The sequence below is a fragment of the Pezoporus wallicus genome, unplaced genomic scaffold, assembly GCF_028554395.1.
Source record: "Pezoporus wallicus isolate ANWC-B61680 ecotype Strahan unplaced genomic scaffold, APGP_CSIRO_Pwel_v1 scaffold_3294, whole genome shotgun sequence".
Lineage (NCBI taxonomy): Eukaryota > Metazoa > Chordata > Aves > Psittaciformes > Psittacidae > Pezoporus > Pezoporus wallicus.
The window spans coordinates 3,243,340-3,271,041 of record NW_026635478.1 but is presented as its reverse complement, the minus strand read 5'-3'; the positions used below and the strand labels follow the sequence as shown (position 1 = coordinate 3,271,041).

At 39.5% G+C, this 27,702-nt stretch overlaps 1 protein-coding gene across 4 annotated transcripts in view; it reads right to left on the bottom strand.

Moving 5' to 3' along the window:
- Positions 1 to 26,862, bottom strand: part of LOC130607990 (anoctamin-4) — a 192,781-nt gene extending 165,919 nt beyond the window's left edge. The window contains exon 1 of one of the 4 annotated variants that reach the window (XM_057425557.1): positions 26,208 to 26,862. The gene's annotated coding sequence lies outside the window, so the exon portion shown is untranslated. The remainder of the gene's footprint in view (positions 1 to 26,207) is intronic. The other 3 variants (XM_057425566.1, XM_057425581.1, XM_057425574.1) reach the window with 3 other exon arrangements.
- Between the last annotated feature and the right edge of the window lie 840 nt (positions 26,863 to 27,702).

Below are 27,702 nucleotides of genomic sequence, written 5' to 3'. Positions count from 1 at the left end.
AGGGTACTGCCCCAAACTAGGCAAAACACGGCAGCTGAGATCTTTCTTCAGCAACAGAAGGGGGATTCCTGCAGGTATCTTCCAGACAGCTATCCTCCTCCTACATCCCAGTATGTTGCCAGTCTTGCAGCAGTACATTACTGGCTCACACTCAGTTTTTGTGTCACTGTAATTCCCCCACCCCCAGATCATTTTCCCTGAAAACAGCCACTTCTTCACCCTCCACAGTTGCAGTTGATTTTTTTTTTTTCTGCCTAAATGTGGTCATCCCAACTGAAGAGCATCCCCTTCCTTTCCAGGCCATTTTTCCAGTTTACCCTGACCATTTTGAGCTTGGCTCCTGCCCTTCAACATCTCTGCAGCACATCTGACAAGTTTGTGTCATGCATAAATGTACTCAGAGTACATCATATTCTATCATCCCAGTTTCTAAAAAAATTATTGTATAGTACCAAACAAACACCAGGTGACCTCCCAAAGATGTCCTGTACTACACAGCCTTTCAGCTTAATAGGTTTAATATCTGACCTGTACCTGTTTTTTTCAGAACAATGTTGTACCTACCGTGTAAGAGTTTCATGAGTATCAGACTTCAGTAGCTTACAAATGAGAGCATCATAAAAGGCTTTGTCAAAAACCATACCCAAAGCCAAGGAAAAAGCCACCGTTCCTCCCATATTCAGAAAATGTGTTCTTCTGTCATAGGAGAAAATCAGATGGCTTTCACACAATTTCTTCTTGATATAATCTGATGGCTGCTACTCATTTCCTTGTTATCTTCTAAATATGTATTAAAATCTTACTTGCTTAGTAGCTTTTCCCATTGTTTGGTTGGGTTACTTTTTTTGAGGAGTCTTGCTTTTTTTTCCCAGTGATTATTGCTAAACTAACTAGTCAGTAATTTCCTGGGTCCCATTTTGTTTCCTCCATAAAGGTGCTATTTCCCCCTGCCTTTTTCCCTCTAGTAAAACACTCCTGTGCTGTCTTGATGGAACATAATTCCTCTTTAACATATTAAAGTCCATTTAACCCCTCTGCCTGCACTGTATGACAGGCAACCTGCCTGGCGGTATTGTGCTCCCCCTCTCATTACCCTAAATAGGACTTTTAAAGCCAGCCTCTCCTCTTTCTGTTCTTTCTGCATTTGAAAATGTCTGTCACCTAGGTGCTTAAAATGTAGCCCCTTTCTACTCAGGACTCTGCACTAGAAGGCTTCTTTGTTTGAAATACCTAGAAAAGCAGCAGCTTTTAGACAGGGTTGGTGGGGTTGATGTATTGAGTTTTGCTCATTTGCTGCTGTACCTGCATATCATGGCACTTCATCCTGACTTAAGAGTGATTTGGTCTGCATTTACTTTATTTTTACATTTCAGTCTTACCAGAATATTGAAACTCTGGAATTTTGCAATGCAGGCATTGTGGAAAAGAGAGATGCATGGTTTCCTCTCAATATACAATTTGTCCTCTAATTTTTTTTTTATTGGTGAAAGTAACAAGACCACAACACCCAGCCAAAAACCATTGTTTGCAAAACAAAGATTTGCTATGAAGCAAAGACTTGCAAAAGCTGCTCAACAGAATTATTATGAAGATCTTATTAACATTAGCAAAACAGTATTTCTATAATAACACATAAATAGTTCAGCAGAAACTTCGGAAGTGTGAAATATCTGGCAAAAAAAGACTGAAGGATTTTTTTGTAATCTGCCATTTTCCTTCTCTCTCACTTTGCTGCTGCTGCTCAGATGTCAGATAAGAGAAAGCCCAACTACTCTCAGATGCACAGATGAGTTTTACCCAGAGAAGCAGCTAGCTGTTCAGCTCCATCTCTGATATTTACTCATCTGAGGAGTTTTCGACCAAAATTTCAGGGCACCAGGCTAACACTGTTCTGTCAGTGCTAACAGAACAGGTATCAGCTGTAAGGGACAAGTGGGTCCTTCTTAATATAAAAAATATGGGGCGGAAGTAACTATAGAAGAGTGAGATAGGTAAGTAGAAAAATATCAAGGCTATCAGTAGAGAACACAAAGCACTAATCCCAAGTTTGGCCTGAATTTTCTTAGTAAATATTGGATTAGCTCAGATACTTTTCATTAATCTTTTTCACCAGACCTTTTAATTCTGTGGTCTGAGAGTGTCTGGTTTTGCATAGCTTCCCTCCCAAGCCATTTTCATTCTCATTACATCATATTAGCTTAAAATGATACAAATATATTGCCAAAGAGCTAACAGTCTTCCCTATTTATATTACTTTTCACTGATTAAATTGGATTCTGCTTGCTTTCTGCAATGTTATATATAACCTTATATCTATTTACAGCAAAGCTGTATTGGGGGAATAAATTCTTGTTCCTCTGGGAAGATACACATGCACTCTGCAGTACGCAGCCCATTTAACTGAAAAAATGACTACTATAATTACAAGTTTTCAGGACTGTGCAAAAAAAAACAACAATAAAAATTTTATTCAGGTATTCACAATGAAAAATCAAATCAGTTGTAAATATTTCCCAAGTATTTCTGCATTTCCTTAAGACAGCTTGCAGAAGAACGAATTATTTTGTGTCAATTCACGAACAAAATATGGAAAATATTCTCACAGGGTGAGGAGAAGACTTCAGCAATACTCAGCTCTGTTGTCAAAGATCATAACAGATTACAGTATGACCAGCTTATTATGAACCTTATATGCTTTATGTTGATCCTTAAGCTGGAATGTCATGGAATACTCCTCGGTATGGGAGTTGGGGAAGCAAAACTAATGTATTTTCAGAAGTTCCTGAATTTTCAATACAAGTTTTAATAATCAGAAAAGAAATGAGCAGGTGGTAGAAGGTGCAGAGACACATCAGCAATGCCAGCTTTTTCTGGGTTCTCCCCTCAATAACTTGTGGCCTTTCCCTGCAAGCATCATTCTGCCTTGCCACATGGTGTTACAACACAGGAAGCTCTGATGGCAAAAGAAGTTGAAGTAGGAAAGTAAGTCCCTGCTGCTGGAGCTAGAGGAGAAGAGGAAAAACATGCTAATTAAACTCTACCTTCTCACTGTATTTCAGCCCACTTCATATCATCAGCATTGGTTTTGCTATGGTGTAGTGGTGAGAGGGAGCTCTGCTGAATTATGGTGACACTCCTTTGCATCCAAAAAGATGAATATATTCATGTTCGAAATAAATGCTTAAAGACATTTCTGTTTCCAGTTTATTCAAATTGCCACTAGTTTTCCTCAATCCTCCAATAAATATATGATCTGCTCACAGCATATGGTAGGGTCGCTAGGGATTCAAAAATACTGTACTGAAAATAATATAAGCAGTATCCAAATCTAAAAATTCCTACTGTTAAGAAAAATATCTCTCTTCCAGCAGTTGCTGCTAAGTTACTCATAATAACATCATTTAAGCACCTCCATGATTGCTATTTAGATGCTTTTCCAGCCCTGTGTCCTTCTGCACCGGGTATGTATTATATTCAATATTAGCAATAGCTCAAGCATTTCTAGTACTTATTTGTAGCTTGCCTGCAATTTTTAGCTCATTTCTTTCTTTATCCAAATTTTCTGTTAGCATTTGTTCCCTGGATACAGCAGCCAGATAAAGTAAATTGTTGTAAGACCAGAAAGGTTGAAAAGGCATTTTTAAGCACTACAGTGGATAAATTCACAGGGAAGTCAAAACACACAGGAAGGTAGAAACCACCTACCATCTGTGGTTGCAGTCAATAGGAGCAGAAGCTGCCAAGCCCAGCCCCATGTTCAGCGCCCTGTCCTCCTCTCTGAAAACAACTGGGAATAGCCCTGAAACAGCCTGTACCAACAGAACTAGCCACTACCTGACTCACAGTCCACTGCTGAGAGCAGCTGCCACACTTGGACCCTCACAATCACAACCTGAAAATAATTTTGGTGCTAATGTACAAGACACAAGACTTTCATTCAGAAAGTAGTCTAAGAGCATTTGTTTTAAAGAGTTAAGGAAATCCCCTTTCCCGTGCTGCCCCTACTACTGCTGCTTCACCTCTCTTGAGTACAGCTGATCAATGAGAAAGTACATCATTAATACTTGGTAAAAAAAGCAGCAGGCATTTTCCAACTTGCCCAGGCCTGCAACAGCTCACAGCAGGAACAGCCTAAGATAGAAAACTGCCTTTTTATTTTTTTCCTTCTTCATTTACAACTTGCTTAGGTGAGTAACCTCAGCACATCCAAACCTCATTCCTATAAGCAAACAGCTCAAACATGGATCTGTCACACCAATCCCTGAAACTGACACCAAAGTTGCAAATGAAAAAATACTTCCAGAAAGATTCCCAATCTGGGAGAACTGCTACTGCATTTTCCACACATGTTGCAAACTAGGCAGTAGGTACGTAAACCTACTAGCCTCGCAATGGCCATGCTATTTGCCTTGAAGACAATTAGCTATTTCCTCTAAGACCCCTATTGACCCTCTACCACGATGGATTTGCTATATACAGCCATAAGTTGAATTTTTCTTTCTTAGAACCTGACTCTCACCTCAAAACCTAACGTAGTCCAGCATATTAACCCCTCACAGAGGTGTTGCCTTCACACACTGAGTAGGGCAGACTGAGGCTCACAGCAAAAGAGGGACCACAACAGAAAGCAGAAACCCAGAACTCCACAGTGCCAGGCAGTGAAGTTTTGGATGCTCATGATCTCCCATCATGTTCAGATTTCAAATAGGCTTGGTCTTGCAAACCCATAAACACATGAGCAATTTTGGCTAATAGAGAAGCAGAGGAAATATTCACACAGATAGGGAATTGCAAGCTCAAGCCCATTATTTACCGGAGCGCGCAGCTGGTAACAAAACCGGTCATCTTTATGTTCATGAGTAAAGCCCTTAGGCACTGGGCCTGCTGTTACTGTTTTTTTTTGTTTTTCATAGACTCAGTTTATTTCTTTGAATCACTTAGCTTCTGAGGCTAATTAAATAATAAAAATGTTCTGCTTGCAAAATTACAGCATGCTGCTCTCACACAATGCAAACAGCCAGATGGACATTTGTTTGGCTGGTAAAGGGTCTGTGCTTGCTGTTTATTGTCTTGTTCTCACTTAAAAAACTATTTATTTGCAGCACAAGTTTGCCAAGAGCAGTGTTTTCAGACTGCAAGACTAGGTGTTTGAAATGCCCTCAGTACAGAGGTAACTTCTGTCTTGTGTAAAGTCTGTGGGCAAGTTCTCAGCTCTTATGTGAATTGGACCATTTACATAATCTCCAAAGATACAGATATGGGAGCTCTACTTCTCAAAATGCTGGCTTAATCAAAGGAAGACAACTCTGCTCTTTTCAAAGGTATTTACAAAGATTTATGCACTTGTTCTCCAATGCCCAGTTTTCACAGCGTTAAAATGCTAACTAGTGCATTGAGAGAAAAAATGCTAAGGTGTGATGCTGCCACTTGTGCTGGAAGTACAAAAGAAAATGAATACTTTCACATCAGTATTTGGCGTCTGGCACGTGTTGACCAGAGTGCCGTAAAAACTCTCACTCCTGAGGAAAGATGGGAGTACTTCACTGACCACAGGATGTATGTCAAGTGCACATAAGTAAATGTGACTAGCTAAGATACCTTGTGAGGTTTCTAATAACTTACGTTAACTACATTTTAAAAAGATAACAAAGAATTACTGCAACCTCATGAAATGATGCCAGAGAAAGATACACTGTTTATGATCCTGGCATTAATCTATCTTAAAGAGGTCTATGGCTCAGCCCCACAGGATCTCAATGCCTCAAAGTCTTTAACGGGTACATCCTCATAAAGAAAACATGAGACAGGAAATTTACTGATCTTATCCTACTAGATACATACAGCCTCTGTGATAACGCTCTGGTCACACTAGAAGACTACAGGCAGTCCAGAAACAGCTACTGTAAAGACCTATGCACCCAGCTTCCTCAAATGTATTATTTTCAAAGCAGAGATCTAACAGAATGAAAATATTCTGAAAAGTTAAAAAGTTCAGGGCTGTGATGCTGATTGCTCATCTACCACCAGAGTCAGTTACAAGCCCACCAACACAAAGCAGCTCTTAACTCCCAGTGTGTCTCATTATCAAAACACTAATAAACCAGTACACTTGATCTCACTAGAAATCACAAGTTAATTCTTTGGAATTAACTAAATTAATCTGTGCTTCTGCGTTTAAATCATTCACAGGTACACATACGTTTGTATGGCTGTGTGTGCATAACTCCACTTGCATTTCAAGTGGTTGCCCTTCAAAAACTGTCCTGAGGTCAGTATTTCTCTTTACCTGAATGTATTTGCTGAGAAGCTAGGTAGTTTGTTTGAGACCACACTGCATGTCAGGGTTGAAGTGGGTGTCAGGACTTGCAGCCACCACCTGCAAATATGCAGAGAAATTCTCTGCCCATGCATGTTTTGACTGTACTCCTTCTGCTTCTTCTGACCTTCCAGTCACTGCTGGACATGGCTGCAGCTTGAGGAATCAGTATCGGTGACAAAATTGCCACGGATATTAATTAGTTTGGTGCACAAGTTCTGCTTGACAATTCTTTCACTGCCATCACTGACCATTTAAATGAAACATGGATTAATCAACACTTTTAGTACTGAAAGCCTATGCACTGGGCCTGAGAAATATTTGATACTACTCCTGAAGAACCATAAATGGCTCAAAATCAAGACACAACAGTGTAAATGCAAAGAAAAAGACTGCCAGCAAATTCAGTAGGATCACTGCTTCCCATGCTTTCCTTATGTGTGGAATACCTGGATCTCCACTGGATATTTAGATTGGGAACAGATTCAAATCTGGATTCACTTTGTGTAGCCCTGGTATCTAACTTTTATGATCATTACCTCGTGAGTCTGCAGCTTTACTCTGCAAGAAAAGCAATGGCAAACATCTCAGTTTGACAAATACATATAACATTAAATACAGACTAAATATTTTCTGAAGAGCTCACAGTATGTTGTCAACACATCTCTAATTACATCAATACTGGTTTATAATTCATGTTCAATCCACTTGTTTTTTTTAACAAAGTTCCTATTCCACAAGGCAGACTCAAGAAAGGAAACCTCTGTATTTTTCCTGGGCCCTTAGTTCAGAAAACAGGAACATAGATAGATCCCTATCTTATTCTCTCTCCATTTTATTTGGGCATTTCCCCTCTATTTGATGATACATTGGGTATTAACACACTGGGGAGGGGAAGAAAAAAAAATAAGGGAACAGACGTCTTTTTTTATTGTTCAATATTTTCCCTGTGTTCTGCAGCCTGGTAGCTCTTCAGGAGTAGTAAATTAGCCTGCAGCACTGATTTTTCCCCAGACACCTCTATTACTTTGAATTTGCATCCTTATCCTCTATATTATGTATGCCTGTGCGTCACTGTGCCTGAATTAGACTACAAGTTCCTTGCAGCAGAATACCTTATTCTGTTCACAGCACTACATTCAATTCTGATGTTCAAATAAGAAAGTAACATAGGAAACATAATGGCAAAAAAAATCAACCAAAATATGCCTAATGCAAGATTGACTACAGGCCTGGCAGCTACTAGACAAAAATTAATTGGCAATGCAGCCTGAATGTTCACAGCTGAAGACTTATAAAAGTAGCCCCACATACTTCAGATGATCATTTCTCTTCATAAACGTACATCGTGGGAGCTCTTCTACTGTGAGGAAGAAAAGCTCTTCCCAAAATAACTCCCTGCATGGAAATGCGTATTCTGAGATCCTAAGCATTAGCTCCTGTCTCCTTTTTATGGCTTTCTGCAAGGCTGGTGGAGTGGAAGGGACCACATTCCACCTCAGGACTGGGCTTTCAGATGGGAAGAGCTTCCCCCATATCTCTCAGCCAGGGACAGATAGTGGCAGAAGGGATACTGTTTACAGCTCAGTGCAAGGTAGCAGGAAGAAAAAGTCCCAGGACACTTCAGAAATCCTGGAGAAGCATAAGGAGAAGAAAAGAAGAAGAAAACCTGCTTTCTCCAGAGCACTGAGCAAAGACTCCAGGAAAAAAAAGGAGTCCTGCTAGCTGAGGAAAATATAGGACAGCTCATATAAGCCATTCCCTATTATTTGTTCTCCTTTTCCCATCTTGATTCTGATGACATTAAAAACTGCTGCTTGAAGCCACTGGTATCAACAAGCAGGTTTTCTCTCATTTAAAATCCATTACACTGACAACCTGCAGGACTCACTGAGAAGCAAGTACCAGCAGTACAAAGCAATTTCTATGTGCACTGGATCACTTTAAAGTTATTAGCAATTTTTCAAGTTCTGACAATGTCACAGGGGAAAATAGACCTTGTCCTTCAGAGAAATAAACTAATCACCTTGAAGGGTTAAACATGGCCTTATTTTTTCAAGTATCACCATCATATGGTGTTAATCACATGTATCCTGAGGAAGCTTTTTTTCTTTATAGCATTAAGAGCAACCAATTGCCAAAGCAGTACATTAGTTGAAGAAATGGTCTGATTTAGCACTTTCTGCTCTACTTTGTAAACATTCATAGGTGTGCTTAATCTGCTGTACTGACTTGATAATCTCAGGTTTTCCATCAGGACCTTGGGTTTTAGAGGATTACTGAAGATGAGCATGATTAGAGGAAGGAAACAATATTTCCTGTCTAGTCAGCAGGTTTATTCTATTTGCCCTGAATGGCTCCCTGTGTATTGCTAGTTTCCCAGTGGTGCTGACTCCTTTCTTCACTATTTGTTCTCATGAATCCCACTTTGTGATCTCAAGAGTCTTGTCTTCCCAGCACAGCTGCTGCCGTCTTGGATAGGATACAGCTGGATGCAGTCCTCTCATTTAGCAAAAATGAATTTTATTTATACTTGTATGAAATTTTTATGTATGTTGCAGTACTTACACACCAAGCACAAGCTTTATTATATAGAAGTGATTCCTTGCACCTCACCACACATAAGGGAATCAGGAAGTGAGTTAGGTGGGAGGATGCATCCTCATCTCACAGCAGTGTATCAGATAGGCATGTTTCCTGCTCTCTCTCCCCACCAGCTCCTGTGGTTTCCTAAAGCATAGGGACAGGAGAAGGTGCTATGTCAGCTATCAGGAGTCATAGCAGTTGTTCCAATGACAGCAATCCTTTCAAAATGGAGAGCAGCGCTTAATCAGCAAATAGCTGGTGACCTGGAAAGACAGGTAATTTAGTGCTTGGCTGCAAGATGAACGCTTAATTGAAGCTTTATCAAGTGCTTGCAGAACTTACTCCCAGAGCTTACAAACAGGCCCAAATACCCCATGAAGCAAAAAGGATTGTTATCTTAAAGCATCCAAACCAGTTGCCTTGCATTTCTGGGTAGCTGAACAACCCAGATGGATATAGATAGGGCATTTGCTTCACTGCTGTCTCCCTCCTGTCAGCAATTTCCAGTGATGTCAAAGCTGTCACAGATTAAACACTGCAGTATAAGCACCGATGCTCAAATTCATTGGATCTAATCTAGACACATGCCAGCATTCAGGCACCTCAAGTTCTTGGTTTTGACCACACAGGTACTAAACATAACTGTAGCAGTGTTAAAACTACCAGTTTGTTTCTCATCCAGCAGTAGGAAGGTGAACTCCAGCCTTGGCCTGGCTACAGTGCACAACCAAACAGCAAAAAGGTCTACTCACTTTTGTGAACTGGCTTAGAAAACTGGTCTTTACACTGTGGATGGTTTCACAGATACTACCATAATGTCTCCCACCATCTTTGCCCCTAAAGCAACTCATTGAAACAACAAAGGTAACCAAGAAGGATCAAAATCACAAACCATTTTTCCTGGATCTTCACAACAGTTTTTTACACTACTAAATGTGAATAAAATGATTTTAAGCATAACTGAGCCAATTTCTCTTTATTTCACTGCACTTAACTCCCTTTCCTTGCTGCCCTGCCAGTGTTTGACATGGGGACCCATTTCCCAGGGGAGCAGCCTTGTTTCAAAATTCTGCTGGTGCTTCCTTGCTGATCAGCAAAGCTTCAGAAATACGAATGCAATAGCCACAAATTCCTATCCAAACTGAAAAATAAGCTTATCATGTGTGATATACTCAACTAGAGGCTGGAAATGTGCTCCTTTTTTTTTTGCTCACCTTTTTAAGCATATAAAGGGAAGTCAGCACCATGTTCCGAGTGATTTTATTGTTTTGTGTGCATGCACTGATAAGAGCCATGATGTTAAATTTTAATTGACTTTGGGAATGAATAAGAAATGTTTTGGATTGGCCGCTAGGATGGCGGCACTCCCCTATGGAATAAATCCCGGTCATCGGTGCTGTCAATGGACAGAAATGACAGTCTTTGCAATGGTCCTGACCAAACGAAAGCCTAAATCCTCAGCCTCAGTTCTTTCCCCTCTGCACCATCTGAAAAGTACAAATAGGACACAACTTGGTCCTAGCTGCCAAATGGAGATCAGCAGCAATGGAGGGGAACGCTCAGATGGTAGGAATGCAGCCAGGGCTATGCCCTGCACAGACTGGGCAGAGGCAATGGGTTCCAGCAGAAGGCAGAAGTCCTCGCCTGCAGTTTGCTGCTGCTGACAAAGCATAGGCACCTGCTAAGTCAGGTATCAGGATGGGGCAATGCAAGAACTGGGAACTGTTGGTCCAACTGGTTTTACCCCTCTGCCAAGCAAAGAATGGGACTTGAGAAAATCTGGACCAACGTTTTAAATATTTCTCCTTAGGAAGACAGGAATCTCTTCACACTTTATCAAAGGCTGCAGCTACAGAAGACACTTTGCTGAACATATACATATATCATAATACAACAGTATGATAAAGAGAGAGCCTTCACTATCTTTCTATATTCCTCAGTAAGAATATCATAATGATGGAAATCGTGGCAACAATATGGCTATAAACAGCACCTGAATTTGAGTGAATTTGTCAGAACAGATCAGACATTAAGTTGAAAGTCAAAGCAAATGCTCATCCTCCTGAAAGCTCATTAGTTTTAAGACATTATGGAAATCCTATGGCCTTTCTTTATGTTTCACTCAAATGTGTATTATCGTAGCAGTGTATGAAACACTACACTCCAGCACTTCTGAAGCTTTTGCTGTTGCTGCAAAATACGCAGTCCATTTAGTTTACTGCACTGGATTAGAGATAAACCTACTGATCTGAAGAAATGACCTTCAATTTATTTTTATCAGAAGCTCAGTAAGTTCTTGTATGTCATTGGTTTGCCAGTGTGACAAAGCATTTCTCTAACTCACATTGCAGTGCAAAATATTGGCAGAATCAGTAAGGGCCTCCCCGCCCCTCAGCTATACTATGCTGAGATCAGGCCACTACCTCATTTTCTGTTTCTCTCTAGAATAAATATTTAAAAACAAAGAGCAGTTAAATAATTAAGAAAACAAACCACAGTGATTCGTTGAAGTTCAAAGCACTAATCTCATCGTAATGGGAAATTGATCTGGAGAAATCTACGAACAATGCATTTGGCTGATAACAGTTGCTTTCTATTAAAGTAGCCCAAGGAAGCCCATGCTTGGAAAAAAAAAAAAAAAAAAAAAAAAATCAAGATTTTGCTGCGTCTGCAGAAATACTGGGATAGTTTTGTCACCATCCTGTTACAGACACAGCTCCATGCTGTTTGATATAACTGTGGTATTAATGAAGGAGTTTTGCCCATGTTTATCGTGAAATCTAGAGATTCACAACAATGGACACTGTCTCTATGTGGGCTATCTAAGGCTAACAGAACCTGAATAAATTATCTTGGCCAGACCTTTGCAAGTCAGTGCTTTTCTTCCCTAGTCTGCAGGCTGCCTGTGTAGTGTCCTTGCAGCTCCTCTTGGTTGGTGTTTCAATAGGAGAGTAAGGATTCTGGTTGTTTTGCACCGCAGCCATTTAGAACTGAATGTATACTACAAACTGTACTGGAACTGATTCAAATCGTATTAAGTTATTGCCACACTTAGGGATGAATTCCTGAACAAGAGACTATTTACTGTACCCATCACTTGGTCCCACTGATGGGCCTCCTTAATTGTTAGATATAGCCTGGTGGATACTGGATTCTTCTCCAAAATCCTACACATCTGGACACAGGGAGTTTCATTAAAAGGTTCAAAATCTCTTTCACCACAACTTACTTTCCTTGCCTAAATGTCAATATTTTGGGTTTTTTTGAAAGTTGAAAGCCAGGATCATATACATGAAAATTTTATTTATATATTGTCATCCCAAACTATTTCTTATCCTCAAAGAGAGAAGCTTGAAATAAAGCAATTTTTATCAGAAGTTCTCTGTGACATGCTAGAGAAGTAAAACTCACCTAATCTAGATTTTCAAGAACATTAACTTTGTTAAGACCCTTCATCTTGAAACTACCACTATATTTTATATTTCTTATACCATCTTCTTGTGATTGCAATAAGGTCAAAGTATAGGACCTGTGATATTTTTTGGAACTACAAAATGGTCTTCCATGGTCCTTCAGTGATTATAACACGAAGACATAGGCCATTTATTTGGCTGTAATAACCTCTGTGCTGGTTTGAGGATGTTTCTGAAAGAGAAAAAACGTACCTCAAGGAAAAGTGAGAACTTCACAGCAGTAAACAATGCAAGTTTCAGTAAACGACATTCTATCCTCATTCACACTGCAATTTTTCTGTGCAAATGCAGTATCTACACCACGCTTCCTATCCTAGCTCATTGTTCTCTACCTTCAATCCCCTTGAAAACAAAATGTGTTTCTTTCTAAGGAAAGAGAAAGGGGGAAAGCCCTGACTGTCCCTCCCTTTTCTTAATTAACCCCAAGAAATATAAAAGCCTAAACAAACACAAAACAGTTTCAGAATTCTTGGCCTTATGCCATTTCCCTACAGTGAGTAACTGCCCCACGCAGGCTGTGCTGCTATATGTCCTAAAGGGTTCTGCCTCCAGGGCTGCACAGGGTTGCTTTTATCCCAGGAGTCCCAGAGACTCCAGGAGGCCAGGTGCCCTATGGAGCGAGACCCAGTCATAACCACAAGTAAGTGCCGATTGGCAATCACAGGTTATCCTTCCAGCATTGGTAAGGTAAATTAAAAAAAAACCCACCCTTCCTGTTTCCCACCTACCTGATTTCTTGAACATCCTCATCAAGATCCAGCTCCAAGCTCAATACATCTGCGCTGCTCACAAACTGCAAACGATGCTGAGAAAACTCTTGACCCCACTACTTATCATTCACATGTTCACTTGTTACTGCCTTCTACTGCATTAGCAGCATTTGCTTCTTCAAACAGCAGGAATCAGAATTAGTAAAAAAATTACATAGAAAGCAGATATTTCACATCTCAGCTCTTCAGAGAATTTCTAGTTAAGTTAACCATCCATTGTCCAAAGCAGGCACAGCGGCTCAATCCCTGGCCTCACTGCACAGGCTGCTGACCTGTGTATTACTGAGGACTTTCAGTAAGCAGTGGATCTCTCTCACAAAATTTTGAAATTACCCAAAACAGTCTAAAAAAATTAGGATCTTAGAAATATGCATGGGGCACAAAAGATTATTCCCACATCATTCCGGATGCCACCATCCCAGGTGCTAGATATCACATGCTTTTAAAAAAAAAAAATCTCATCTCAAACACTTACTGTCTTTGCACAAAGGAGATTAATTAAGCAAAAGAGTGAAACTAGGATGCACTTAATGAGATAAGCAGGAATTGGAATAAACCTAATTTGCTTTCACTCATTCCCTGCTACTGTTAATTGCACAGACCATTTACTAAAGCTTATGAAATAATAAGATGTGTTTTATAAAAACTAATATCAGTCCATTGAGGCAGATGCAACTACAATATTACACCAAATCAGGCTTTAAATTTTAAACTTTTTTAAAAGATTTTTTCTAAAATCAACTGGACAGCTATCACTGCAAGCTGCAAATTTCAGCTTCTGCCTGAGCCAGGCAATATGCTGGTGCAAGAGCAGAATGAAAATGGAAAGCATGAATTTTTACTTATAATTGATTTCCTGACAAACTGAAGCACTGGATTCTATTTTATTCTTTCAAAGATTTTCAATTACATCAATTCCTACTGGTGTTCCTATATAAGATCAGGAGATCTGCAATGTCTCTTGCATGACTCCATTTATCGAAAGCACCTGCCTCTGGATAATTTTATCACACTTGCAGTCTGAGCTTGCTCAGCAGAATAGCAACACTAAAACCCAGAAGGATTAACACTGCACCAAAGCACTCAGTATCTGACAGCTAACAGGATACATTAGTGGTGTGTCAGGCTTCATATGAAGAGTAAGGAAGGATTTCTCCAGACTTTCACAAAGTGTGAAATTCAACACAGCAGTGACCCTTTGCAGAGGTATTGAAAGTTTTAAGCCTGACTTTTCCTAGATTAACTAATATGTATCTTCTTACGCTGAAAGGAAATGTTGTTATGGGGGAAAAAATGAGCATTTGGTATATCCTTCAGTGGAAATTAGTAAGTCTCTAATTTCCTTGACACAAAATTAGGTACTTACTGCCTTAAAATTGCCATAAAGAGTAACTAAACCTACCATCTTGCTCTCTATGCTTCTATTTATGCAAATGGTTGCCCTACCTTCTGAGCATCAGTATTTTTAGCACACAATCGTAAGCGTGATTACATGTAAAAACATTTAAATGGTACATTCAAGTTATACTTTTAAGTGATAAATGATGATTGGAAGAACATCATTAGTACTGGTCCCCAGGCTCTGCAATTTGCTGTCTTTGGCTTCAGAGTATATTAAACCCATGATATACCCAGTGGTATACCTCAGTGTAGGGAGTCTGAAGTTGTTGAAAGAAATTATTTTAAAGCACGGAAAATTTAACTCATGGTTTCCCTTCAGCTGAAGTCAGTGTAAGGTGTGTACTGAAGCCCAACAGGCAGAGATGAATTCAGCCTCTTAATAATTCTGGGATTAGTAAATTCATAATCCTGGGATTGAGCATTAAATGCAATTCTTGTTCTTGCCCTGGGACAGCAAAGCACAGGTGACAAATCACCACAAAGCCACAGGCATTGTAGGACGCCATGCTGTGACATCTTCCTGCCAACAGCATTCCAGCAGCATTTAGCTGATTTAAAATCTGCATTCCTGTAACCTTGGCTCATGGGCCAGACCCTCTGGCAAAGCACCTAAAACAAGGTAGTGCCTGTGCTCTTTCCAAGGTTACATGAGGAAATTGTTGGTTGCTTCATTCACAGCTCTTAAAGCAGGACAGGAGAAGATTTCTTGAGGCTTTGCTCTTCACTGATTGCAATTATACCATTTATATTATGACTTTTACTAAGAACTATGTTAGTAAGGTAGAATGAAAATATTTTCACAATTTAACTGGATTTACTTATAACACTGAAACTGTAAAGATAGAATTTGTGCTCACATAATTGCTAATCAACATTAGAACAGCTTAAAAGAATTAACCACATCAGTGAATATGTCCTAAAATCACTAGCAACAAAGACACAAAGAGAGGTACTTCAACATTTAAAATGCCATTTCTGACTTGGGACATCTGCTTTGACAAATTTAAAAGTAGCTTCCCTGACATTCAGAGGGAGAACTTTAAGTATTTCAGGTTATTTTAGAACATCCCAGCCACAGAAAAGCATTAGTCAATTCTGAAGATGTATGCTATCAATATCTACATATATGTATCTAAAGAGATAGATGTTATTGCAAAAGAAATAAGATTACCTGAACTGATACGGTGCCTATTATTTTTTTTTACCCTCAGCAACAGATGGGGCAAATTACTGTATTTTCTTGCATTTGCCCCTTTTATAGCTCAAGGGTGTCTCTGCAACTGTAGAAGAGCAGAAAACCTCTATGCTGGGATTCCCATGGCTAGCAGCCACACCACATCGTAAAGAAGGAATTACCGCAGTGACAAGGTAGAAAGGTCTGTGGCAGTAGAGGACATGTTGTTCCACTAAACTACCCTCAACAGATCGTTAGGGAGCTCCGTAACAAAAGATGTGCTTCCCTTTCTAACTGGTCTACCACCTGTGGAATGAGCTACAGATACCATGCTGACTCCGCACAATAGAGAAGCTCTTAGATATCCTTCATATATAGACAACATTTTTTCAATATCAGAGTATGAAATTTCTGGATTTTATATTGTCTTTTAAAATACTTAGGTGTTGACATACAATACAACTGTATCAGAAGGCCATTGAGTTTGCAGTATCAAGTGCCAGGATTAAGGCTGTATCTGTGAAATATGCTCAGTACTTTTGTGCTTATGCAATACAGTAAGGGCTTTCATTCCAGACCACACAATTTTTATCCTCTGTGCATTTCGGACAGACATTTCTGTTGTTAACATCAGCTCTGCATGTCCTCTCCCCAGCCTCAGTGCAGAAGACAGCTGTACAGAAGCACAGTTTGAAACTGCACAAAGAGAAATGTTGGTCTCAGGATTTGAAGAATTTGAATTGTAATTTGAGGTACTCAATTGCATACCCACCTCCGCCTTCAGTGCTGCTAAGGAAGTGGCTTCAGTGAGTGTGGGTCAGTGTCCAAGTATCCAGTTTACGACACCTGATTAATCAAAATTATGGCAGTCATAGCTGTGGTCAATGTCAATTCAAGCCCCTTCTGATTATATGAAATGCTATAATGTGCTAAAGACATAGAAAAAGTCATGACCTTGGCATTTCACATTCAGCACCTTAAGCTAATAAGCATTTCTCTTTCATGCCAAACCTCAGCTCCTTATCTATGAAGTAGTAAGAACAAATAACATAAGCAAGGAAATAATATCATCTCAACTCATCGTTTCCATGGAGAGTAATTATTTGCCATCTGGACATTAGCAGAAGTTGTGATGATTGCCATAAAAATATATCTACTGAGAGATACTTGTGTGTTTTTCATTTGGAGCATGATTTGAATCATATACAATAAATACAAGACATAACAAAAATACTTCACAAAGAAAATAAAAAGAAACAACTCAATGAAAAACACAGCATGTGAGCATATGACTAAAGTATTCAGGATAATGTTTACATGCAGCCAAACTAACTTCTGGCATTTATTAATTCTGAAATGCTCAAAGCTGCACCCTCCCATGCCTTTTAGTATAATAAAACATCTCTAGATTGCACAGTGCTAACACCCAAGAATGCAATGAAGTATTCACAAAGCCATACCCTAGGTTTAAAACCTATTTGTGGGCTTACAGATGTTTATAAAAATGCAGTTCAAAAGATACTAGTGCTGACAGTGTGTCCGCAGAACATGTTTTTTCCCTGCAGTCTATAAAGCAAAGAAGACATATGTTTGACAACAGTGAAGGAGAAGCACCACATCAATTGCAAGTTACTTAGCCCGGAGTGTTATGCAATCAGAGCACATCAAAATCTAACCAGACTTCACGGTAAGCCCTACAAAGCAAACAACTGGGAATTTTCAGACAGGCAGCAATGATATCGAAGTTATTTACCGAATACCCTAAGTATTACTCCACATTCTGTAACAATATGTCAATATTTTCTTGTTAAATTTTATTTGAGGACTTTTATCTAGCTTTGAACCTCTAAGATTTTAAGTTTTCTTTTTTACCTTGTGCAGCTTATTTATTATTATTTATCAGTATTAGAATTCTTTTTTTCCCTGTACATTCCCCATAGGAAAAATAAGCTAGCCTGGCATGGGTTTCAACAGTCTTGGGTTGAACTAAAACATACATTTCTGTATAATCTGGAGTGAGACACTTAAATCTTTGACAATGAACAAGTTTCTCTGCAGTAATTGTCATTCTATCAGATGATAACTGAAAGGACATAGCAACTCCTAGATGTACCAAGTTTCTTTCATCACATGACCTTGAAGCAAAACATAAAAAACCCACCAAAAAAAAAAAAAATCAAAAAACCAAAAACCACACACACACACAAAACAAAACCACAACCAAACCAACAACAACAACAACAACAAAAAACCACAAAAAAAAAAAAAAACACAAAAAACCCAAACAAACAAATAAAAAACCCAAAACGAAACAAATCTGTGAATCTGTGCCACATCCATCTTGCTGCTTCTCACTCTTCTTCCTCTTGGGACTGAAATGATGCACATATCCTAAACCTATCTCCCTTTTCCTCAGTACTTCTTTTCTCAACATAACTCATGAGCAGAGATGATACCATTCAGCAGCCAATCTCACATGGCAAGAAGCAGGGCAAGCACAGGCCTATAATTCATCCACACCACAACCTATATTAAGTTTCAATTTGAACATTTTACCTTAAGTTCAGGAAATATAATTACCGTATTGAAATCTGTCACCACACTTCTGCTCTGATATGCTTCTGCATTGATAATGTCAGCTTTAACTCCCTCATTGCATTGTTTCACATATAATTAATAGAAAATTGCTATTGCTGTTGCAAAGAAAGCTAACCTGCATGACAAGCACTGCTGAAGTACCATGACTCAGTGGTCTGAGTTCATTTTCTCACAGCTCAGAACTACATAGAAAAAAAATATACACTGGTATGTGAGTGGGACATCTGGACACAGAAATAGCCTTGAGATGCAGGTAAAGAAAAGAAGGGGCAGAAAGAGAAATGGTAGAGGAGGAATGGAGCAGAGTCTGGAAAAGAGTCAAAGGACAGGAAGCCCAGCAAGTGGCAGAGGCACAGAACAGAGAATTAAAAGGAATAAGATCAGAGAGAAGCTGAAAAAGAGACAGAATAAAAACTGCAGAGAAAGAGTTACTTAAATGCTCATTTGACTGAGCTTTAAGGAAAGAAAGTGGATAATTTAGGCCTAAAAAATTTGTCACATATAAATTAGGTGTAGTATGTTAAGATATAAGCCTCTGTACTAACGAAAAAGTTGAGTCCTATTGCTTTTTAGGTGAAAAGGAAAATAAAGTCATATTTTCTTTCACAAGAATGTTTAAATTGTTTGCAGAACTGCTTCTGGTGACAACAGTGCAATGATAAGTTACAGTAACAACTTCACCATGGGACATCAAGTACTGATGGACGCTTCACAAAAATTGTTTGCGTAGCCAGAATTTTACCATAGCATATTAATCAGAATGGTTCAGAATCTATTATTACTTAGTAAACTAAGCAAACTTTATGAAGCATGCTGAAGCAGAAGGTTGTATAACCTTTTGCCAAGTCATTTCTGAAATCCACACCACACACATTCTGCATTAACATGGAAAATATGGAAATTCTGTCTATGGCTCAACAGGAATTTCAGTGTGGCCAGTTGGAAAGAACTTCAGCTGACCCGGTGGTCAACATAAAGATGCAGACAGAAAAGACAGGACAATTGTTATCAACACTTAGTATCATACAAAACAAAAATAAGTCTATGGATAGAAACTTGACTACCCTAGATTTAAGTTAAATTCGATAAGGAATTTTCTCCAAACAATTTCGGGAAGAGTTTGTTATCTAAATGCCACAGGTTAGAAATCAAATACTGCAGGTGTTTCTATGGGAACAAAGGATAATAAGAAATTAGAAGAGGAATTCTTTTCCTTCTCCTGAGAGCAAGCAGCCTTCAACTTAATTCATTTTTTCCCCCTTCTTATGTAAAATAAAGAATATCAATGGCAAAAACCTCAAAAACATTAAGCATAAACCAAAGCAGTGTTGACTGCATGAAACTGCAGAGAGCTTGAAACAACTTTGACCAGTATCACCTGCTTAATTATTTTTCATTAGGGTTCTTTGACCTCAGATTCCAACACTACAGAATAGACTATTTTCCAAGCAGACTCAGGAAAAGAGTATTCATCCTAATGAGGCTGACATTTTATTTGGCTCTCAGGTTCTGTCCCTTCTGTCCTGTAAAACCTGCTTATCATTGCCTTCTCTCCTCCGTTTTTCTACACCAGCTTCACAATATATTGGCACTGCAGGCCAAATGCTTCATTTAGAAAAGACAGTAATTGCTGTTCCCAAGGCACTGAATCAGAACAGGGCTCTGCCTAGACTGAGCACAGTATAGGGTGGCAACTAATATGGTAGGAAAAAAGCTAACAACAAAAACAAACAGCAAGAAGACAGTCAGTATGAAAAAAAAAAAAAAAAACAACAACCAAACACAGGTATCATCTCCTTGAAAAACATAGAAGAACCAACAAAAAGAAAACCAAAACTAAGAGAAACATGAAGGCGAATCAACATCTGAAGAAGCAAAAAGGTGAGAAAGAGTGTGACTCAGAGCCAAACAAGAAAATATCAAAAATGAGCCTGGGGGATAGATGAACAACATGTAGAGAGGTTGCCTGTCTGCCAGGATAAATGGAGACATACCTAACGGACTTCACAAAGGTGCATGTATCAGCTGGTATTCCATAAGCAGTGGTTCTCCGCCTCATTTAGAAGTCTAGAGGAGTCTAATACAGCATGTGTTACAGTATTATGCTTAAATTTAATGAAAAACAGTTTTGGCAAATAAAATTATTTGAAATGAGAATATATCTCCTGGTGATCCAAAATAGCTAATCGCTATGCTAGCTTTTCCTTACAGCAAGGTGGCTCAGAAGACATTCAATCTTGCTCTTCTCAACTGATTTTGCAAATTAACTTCCTCCTCCAAAAATGAATCATTTTTTTTATACTTGAAGGCTGTAAGCACCATATAAAATAAGGAATGAATATCAGTACTGCAGAGAACTACAAACAAGAACAAATGGTTGAAGTTAAAAAGTTGTCCTGAAACAGGCATCTATTTCAATCAACTCATGGCAGTAGTGATATGAACCCTACAGATAAACTAAATTATACAGAAGTCTGCTCTTGCTAGCTTCATATCAAACAGCAATAGGCTTCTAAAGGAGATCTGGGACATCTACCTTAGATGTCTTTCAAACCATGCTCTAGAAGCTCTAACTTCTTTATTGTACCTCTGCAGAAAGCATGAGGAGCCCACCTCCTATGTTCATCTTCAATACCTTCATAGTCTTGGGATCTTCAAGCATACTTACAGCCAGCATGACAAGGGACTAATCCTGGTGGGTGTCGTCTGGATATTGACTGTTTGAAAATTGTTTTATTGTGCCACACTAGTGCCCCAATGTGCTGGTGGCTCTAATCTCATGTGGATGACCTGAGAGCTCTCATCTACCATGGAACAACCACTACAAAAAGCTAGCACCAATACCGAAGTGATTTCAGAGAGCGTATCCAGAATAATTCATTAGATTTGCCTGTTTAAAACTATTTATCTGTGGGTAGTATGTGCTTTAGAAGGACCAAGTTGTGCAAAATTCTTGGACAGCAAGAATGCTTTTGGACAGTCAGATTGCAAACACTGACTGTCTGAATCTCTGAACTCATGTTCGAACTTCACCATCTGGTGGGAACCAGTGATCTCTCTGGGCTGAATCTGGAAACACATTTGGAGGTTTGCTTACTGTAGCTCCTCCTGAGGTGGTAAAGGAAAACTATTTTGAGAGATGGGCCTTGCAGCATTTTCAGTGTCTACTATTATAAACCTCTTAGAAACATGATGCTTTCCTGAAAATATTCTCTCAAACTTGTTCCCTCCTGGAGTAAAATCTATCCAGTGGGCAGAAAGCGGTGTGCCATTACCTCCCCTGTTTAGGAATTTAATTGCAGCTTCAGTGATACTCATCCTGTTCGGAGGTGTTGCTCATAGAGAATGAACTTTTGCATTACCTGCTCCAGTCACATGATCCCTGCTACGGGGATGCCAAGGAACTAGCTCATAACTTTTAACCAGATTAGTATTTTGCTTTATACTGCAAACAGAACAAGGTAAAGTTCTTAATCCTAGTAAACTTAAATTACCAGAATGGGACAACTTAAAGTCAGTTGATTCAATTTAGGATAGAGTTTTGCCCTCTCCACACCTTCCACCAAAAAAACTATGGATATTTCGACAATCACTTGAAATAACACACTTTACCTTTAAATTTTTTTATTAAATTTTATATTCAGGTGTTAAAGAAGTCTATGAGACAGTGATCCCCTGGGAATGCTTCAGCTCTTTGATATTTCACAAAGCAAGCAGGCCTAATGCTGTTCTATTATTACCACATTGAATCTAGAACAGAGTAACTGTGACCTACTCTATGCAGAAGAAAGTTCTTTACCATAAAGAAGACCTCTCACCTTATTGTCCAGTACTTCCCATGCAGAAACCGTATGTGAGAAAATCTGCATGGCATGAACTGAAAGGCCACAGTTTCCACGAAGAATCAGACAGATGTATACAAGCACTATGCAGCTGCACAAATGCAGAAAATACAACACACACACACAGCGGGATATGACTGGCATAGAGTGCAAGCACTTACTAAAAGGGCAGCAAATGCACAGAAGACATGACACACATTTAACAATGCCTGAAACCTAATCCTTCACCTAGGTACAGGGAAAGCATGTAGCGCACTAACACCCTACCCAGTACTTCCTCAAAGCACCAGACTTCTGACTGTTATACAGCACAGTGTTCACACACAGGACTTCCAGACATCCATAAACTGCAAAAGTAACAGCTGGACTGAAGACAGTTCACCTGTTAAGGTCACCAAACATAAAGACATATTTGTATTATTTGCAGTGTTAGAGCTATAAAGTCCTTGAAATCATCCTGGACAAAATCTGCAGCCTAAACTAGAGAATGTGTCCAGGAAAACCGTAAGAGTTAGCTCTGTGAAAGACAGAGAAATTGCAGTTAACTTTTCATTATCCGTGTGTTGGTAAAGCATGCACGGACAAAAAGCCAGGTAAAACCAGAATTAATTTAATATGCAATAGGTACACAGAATATGTATACTGTAACTTTCAATTATGTGTAGCTTGTAAAAATATGATGTATTACATTACTTTTGTAAACATTTGTAAACAGTTTTCAGAAGGAGCTTTGAAAAAAAAAAATACATAAAATCACTTGCCAGAGCACTGCCTGGTCCTGATGACTTCAGCTCTGCATCAATGCATATCCCAGTATCACTTTCTAGTCTGGGGCAGAGGGAAGATGGGGCATGGCTCATCCACCGCCACCTGGATTCTTCAGCCTGTGATAATCAATAGCTGCCTGCACAGGCTTTATTGGAAAGGATATTATAGCAGATAGAAAACATAAGACTACTGAAGCAGTATGGAAAATGAGTGAGCTTTCTGTAAAAACATACCCATTTATATTGCAGCATACATGTAAATAGTTAAATAATGCAGTGACTTCATCAGACTATTGGGTGATTTTGGCTGGCTAAGGAACAGAGGTTTGGTTTTTTCCCCCCCCTGCAGTTGTTTTCTATGCAGTCTTCAGCCACCCTGCAAAGGAATTAACATGACACCATGCTGTGAAACAAGGAAGTACTATGCGTGCATTCCCCTACCAGAGCATTCGTCGGATTCCCAAGAAATGAAAAGCACATGTAGCTACTTGAATTTCATGTTATTTGGGGGATTTTGCTCTTCTCTCCACCTCTCAACGCTTTTAGAGAGGATTGCATCTTTATTTTTAAGCCCTTGGCCTGCAACAGGATATGTTGACAAGGATTTTAGGTGCATAGACTTCTAAGCTGCTGTACAGAGACATCAGGTTTCAAAAGTAAACATCCCATTGCAAACTCCTGTAGTTTAAAGTGGAGAAAATACTTCAGGATTATTGGTTTTTCTCCCTTTTTTTTTTTTTTTTTTTTGCCTCAAGGCTATTTAGAAAGCATGCGACATTATACACCTTGGATTTAAAACTTCTATTGAAAAAGACAAACATGATTATGCATTTAGGTTAAAAACTAGCTTTTGTAAGAGAGTCTTACATAGACATGAGTCATTTTTAGAGTGAAAACAGTCCTTTCAACTAAATGTGAGGCAAGAATGCACATTACTTTAAGGCACAGGAATATCTGACTTCATAATACTCATTTTAAAAATAAAAAGATGCTGTATCATACTTAAATGTGTGATCTTCAGAGTTATTTAGGTTGCACAGCTAGTTTGCAAACCCTCTTGTTTTTTTAAGTTTACAGTAATTTTATATGGAACAAAATGGTACAGTAAACAGGTTCCCATGCAGATAATAGGCACAATTACATTAACTAAGAAAAGCCTAAGCCTAGTCTCCCCAAGGCACTGTAACAACCTGCAGCCACTTGGGACCAGTTTCCCATGTGTGTTAACAAGACCCCTGCTGGTCTCTTTTCACAGTAAAAAGTTTCTTTGCTGCTATCACTTGTGTCAGCACTTCCTGAAACTGGAAGCGAACAAACTCAGGTACCTTCATTACTGATTGTAATAAACTAAGTAATGTATAGACCCTACAAAATGCCGAAGCCTTTCTGTAATAGACTGTGGGGAGGACTGCTGCAGATTTTAAACAGTGGGGAGGACTGCCCACGATTTTAAACAGTTCAGAGAGGTGCACAGGTGCCAGACCTGCTCCTTACCACAGAGCGGTAGGGAGGCAGGTTAGCAGCATTCCCTCACCACATCGGTGAGAAGGAACACAGGTCTCTGGATCAGCTTCACCAGCAGGCACAACATGGTGCCAGAAGACATAGTCTGATGGGATAAATGACTTGGATCAGTGACATCTGGTCTACGTGCTGGCCACTACTGCTTTTTGGTGAAGGCAATGCAGCAGGTACCCCACTGCATCATGAAGTCCTCTACATGCAGATCTGTGTAAGCCTCCACCTCCCCCCAGTACCTTCTGCAATTGCCTAACCTGGGCTTCCTCCCCTAGAGCACACATATATGCTATCAATACAACTAGCCATTACACCCAAGCACAGAAAAGAAATTAAGGGTATTAAAAATAACAACAGTGTTTTAAAGTTTTTTTGGGGGAGGGTGAAGGAAGTACAAACTCTACTCTGTTGAATTAAACAGCTCAAGTGAAGCAAAACCCTCTGAATTACAGGATAAATCAGGAGCAAAATTGTTTTATTAAGCCACACAAATATATGACACATTAAACAAAGAAAACAATTTCCGGACATCAGCATATCTCTTGCTTAAACTCAGTAAAGGCAATGCAGAGACAGAATAAAAGCTTTATTCTCATCCCATGTCAGTAAAACAAAGGTATAAGAACACATCACCTCTTTGCCTTGCTTTGAAGGGAAACCAGCCTGTGATGAGCTTGAGCTAGTGTATACCTATGCCTTTGAAAATTTAGTAAAGTCTTTTATATTCCTGCAGTGTGTAAGGGCTATGCATAGTCAATCCACATAATGGATACAGAACACAAAACACATCTAAGTTAAAAGAAACATTCCTGTAGTTCTGTCATACTGAGGAATGTAGCTATCTGTCAGAAATCATATATTTGCATTTACTTTAAATCCATGCAGCAAACTAAGGGAGTGGGGGAGGAAGCCTATCTAAGGGCACAGTTTACTGTGGACTAAATAATGACCTTTCCTATTTACAAAATAAGAGCTGTTGAAATAGCTTAGAGCATGAATTACACAAGCAAAGATTTTCAAACATTTAAATGAACTTCTTTTCTACTGCAGAATTTTAAAAGCACTTCAAAAGGCTAAGAATTTGCGATTGTATAGACCAGGCGGGGACAAGGGTTATTAGGTTGCCTATTCGGTAACTTCTTGTCCCAGCCACTCTGCACTTGTAAGATGCAAAAGGTCCAACTTACAAACACCTGGTGACATAGGCTTATATTGAAAGATGCTGAAAGAGTCCATCCTTTCTAAGACAATGACAGCAAACAGCAGCTCAAACCACATGTATGCCCCATACTTGAGCACTGAGGGGCTTCAGAGTTTTCTAGATGCTAGTCAAGCAGGAGCTTTCTGTGCCACTCCAGCACAGTAGTACAGACCTAGAGAAATGAGTCACCTTTAGCACATCTGTATTTTCAGTTTCCCAGAACCTTATCCCATTGCTGCCACCGGCAATTGAGAGCAACACTCAAGCCTCCCATTTCAAGGACAAAGAGGCAGCACTCAGATTGCAATCTGTACTTCAGAGCTCTGGGTCAGAGAGGGGGAAGAACAAAATGAAGAGAAAACTTGCATGTAGTTACTTAGCATCTGCTATGAAGATGCTAAAAATGATGACTAGATATTGACTGAAGGTCACGAGGCTTATCTAAGAATACAGGGGAGAAAAACAGACGGGGAAAGGGGGAGGGAGGGGGAGAGAGAGAGAGAGAATGCACGAGCACTGCAGCAAAGAAGCTATGCTCAGCCAATACATGCTGGCACTTACCATAAAAATAGAAAGATCCAAAGAGAATCAGATTAAGGATCCTTTTTATCTCTCTTCAATAGAAAGATTTCCACATGAAGCTCTGAACACAGCTGTCCAGGGAAAAGCAAGGTAATGTGATGATACACAGAGAACACTAACACACAGATGGCAAGTCTTTCACAGCCTTCCAAAACCTGCAAGCAGTTTGTGCTGAAAAACCAAAGACAAGAAGTCTGATGAGCACTCCTATATAACACTGCAGCTAAAACAGACTGCTGTATTTCCAGTCACTCAGACCGCACTGTTTTCATCTTCATCTTCTCACCATTACTTACATCCTAGAGGTGGGCTTGGGGGTGGGGAAAAGAGATTTCTCCTCCAAGTGGAAAGAAGCGCAGAAACAGCATCAGCATTTTTAATCAGGTGCTGGCGGTACCCAATCAGAGGAACTGAGTGGTGCCAGCGTGACAGTTGTCCAACGCGGGGCAGCCTGGCACGCCAGCCGCCGGCACATTCCTGGCTTGCACAAGACCACTGATGGGGCTGATCTGCTTCTTAACCCCAGCAAGGTTTTCTGTGCCCAGACACAAGCGGTATCTTCATGCACTCTCTTCTCCTCCAAGGAGCAGTGCTCTGAAAGCTACCAGCTTTTCTGGGTTGCTGCTCTGACAGGCTGTTTTCTACATCTGTGCAACAGTACAAAAGCAAGAAAAGTTTGGATGTTTAAATATCAGCACCATTGCACTTGCAATTTGTTACCCATCACCTTCCCTATATAAAATATACATTAATCATTGCTTCCTCTTCAAAGATTTCTTTTCGGAGGAGAAAGAAGTCTGAGAGATTTCAGCACAGCCCCATTGTTGTGAATTGCCTTGTTAGAGCCAGTGCTGGTTTTGACATTACATCATAGACCCCTGACGGCACCAGGTCCATGGAAAATATGCAACCAAGGTCTCTCTCCCCCTACCCGCCAGGATGACAAATGGATTAGATGTTTGTGCTGTTATCTACCATAATACTGGACAACAACAAAAAAAAAATAAAAAAAGGGTAGGGAAGACTTCAAATTAATTAACAACAAGGATATCCAGGATCTGTAGACAAACCTTCCTATGGCATTTAACCCATCAAACATCCCGCACAGGAAAGTGATGCAGTTAACATTAAAGCTGCAAAACAGTACCTTCCAGGGGATGCTCCTAATTATGAAATACATTTACTGCATTTGACTACAGGGGAGAAACTCGCCTGGTCCTACTGCAGAGTGCAGTCCACAGTGGAGGAAACCTAAATGCAGCATGCAAATTTGCATTTACTTAAAGCGGACATTCTCTCAGTAGACAAAGTTAGATGCTTACCTTTTCAAAACATTTTTTAAGCAGTAAGTCCTGGATTTCTGCCATATGACAAAGTAAACGTGAATAACATCCGATAGTCACATTTCAGAAGTTGAAAAGGCTATATAAAATACAGGTGAGAATGTGGGGAGAACAAACCTCAAAGCATTCCC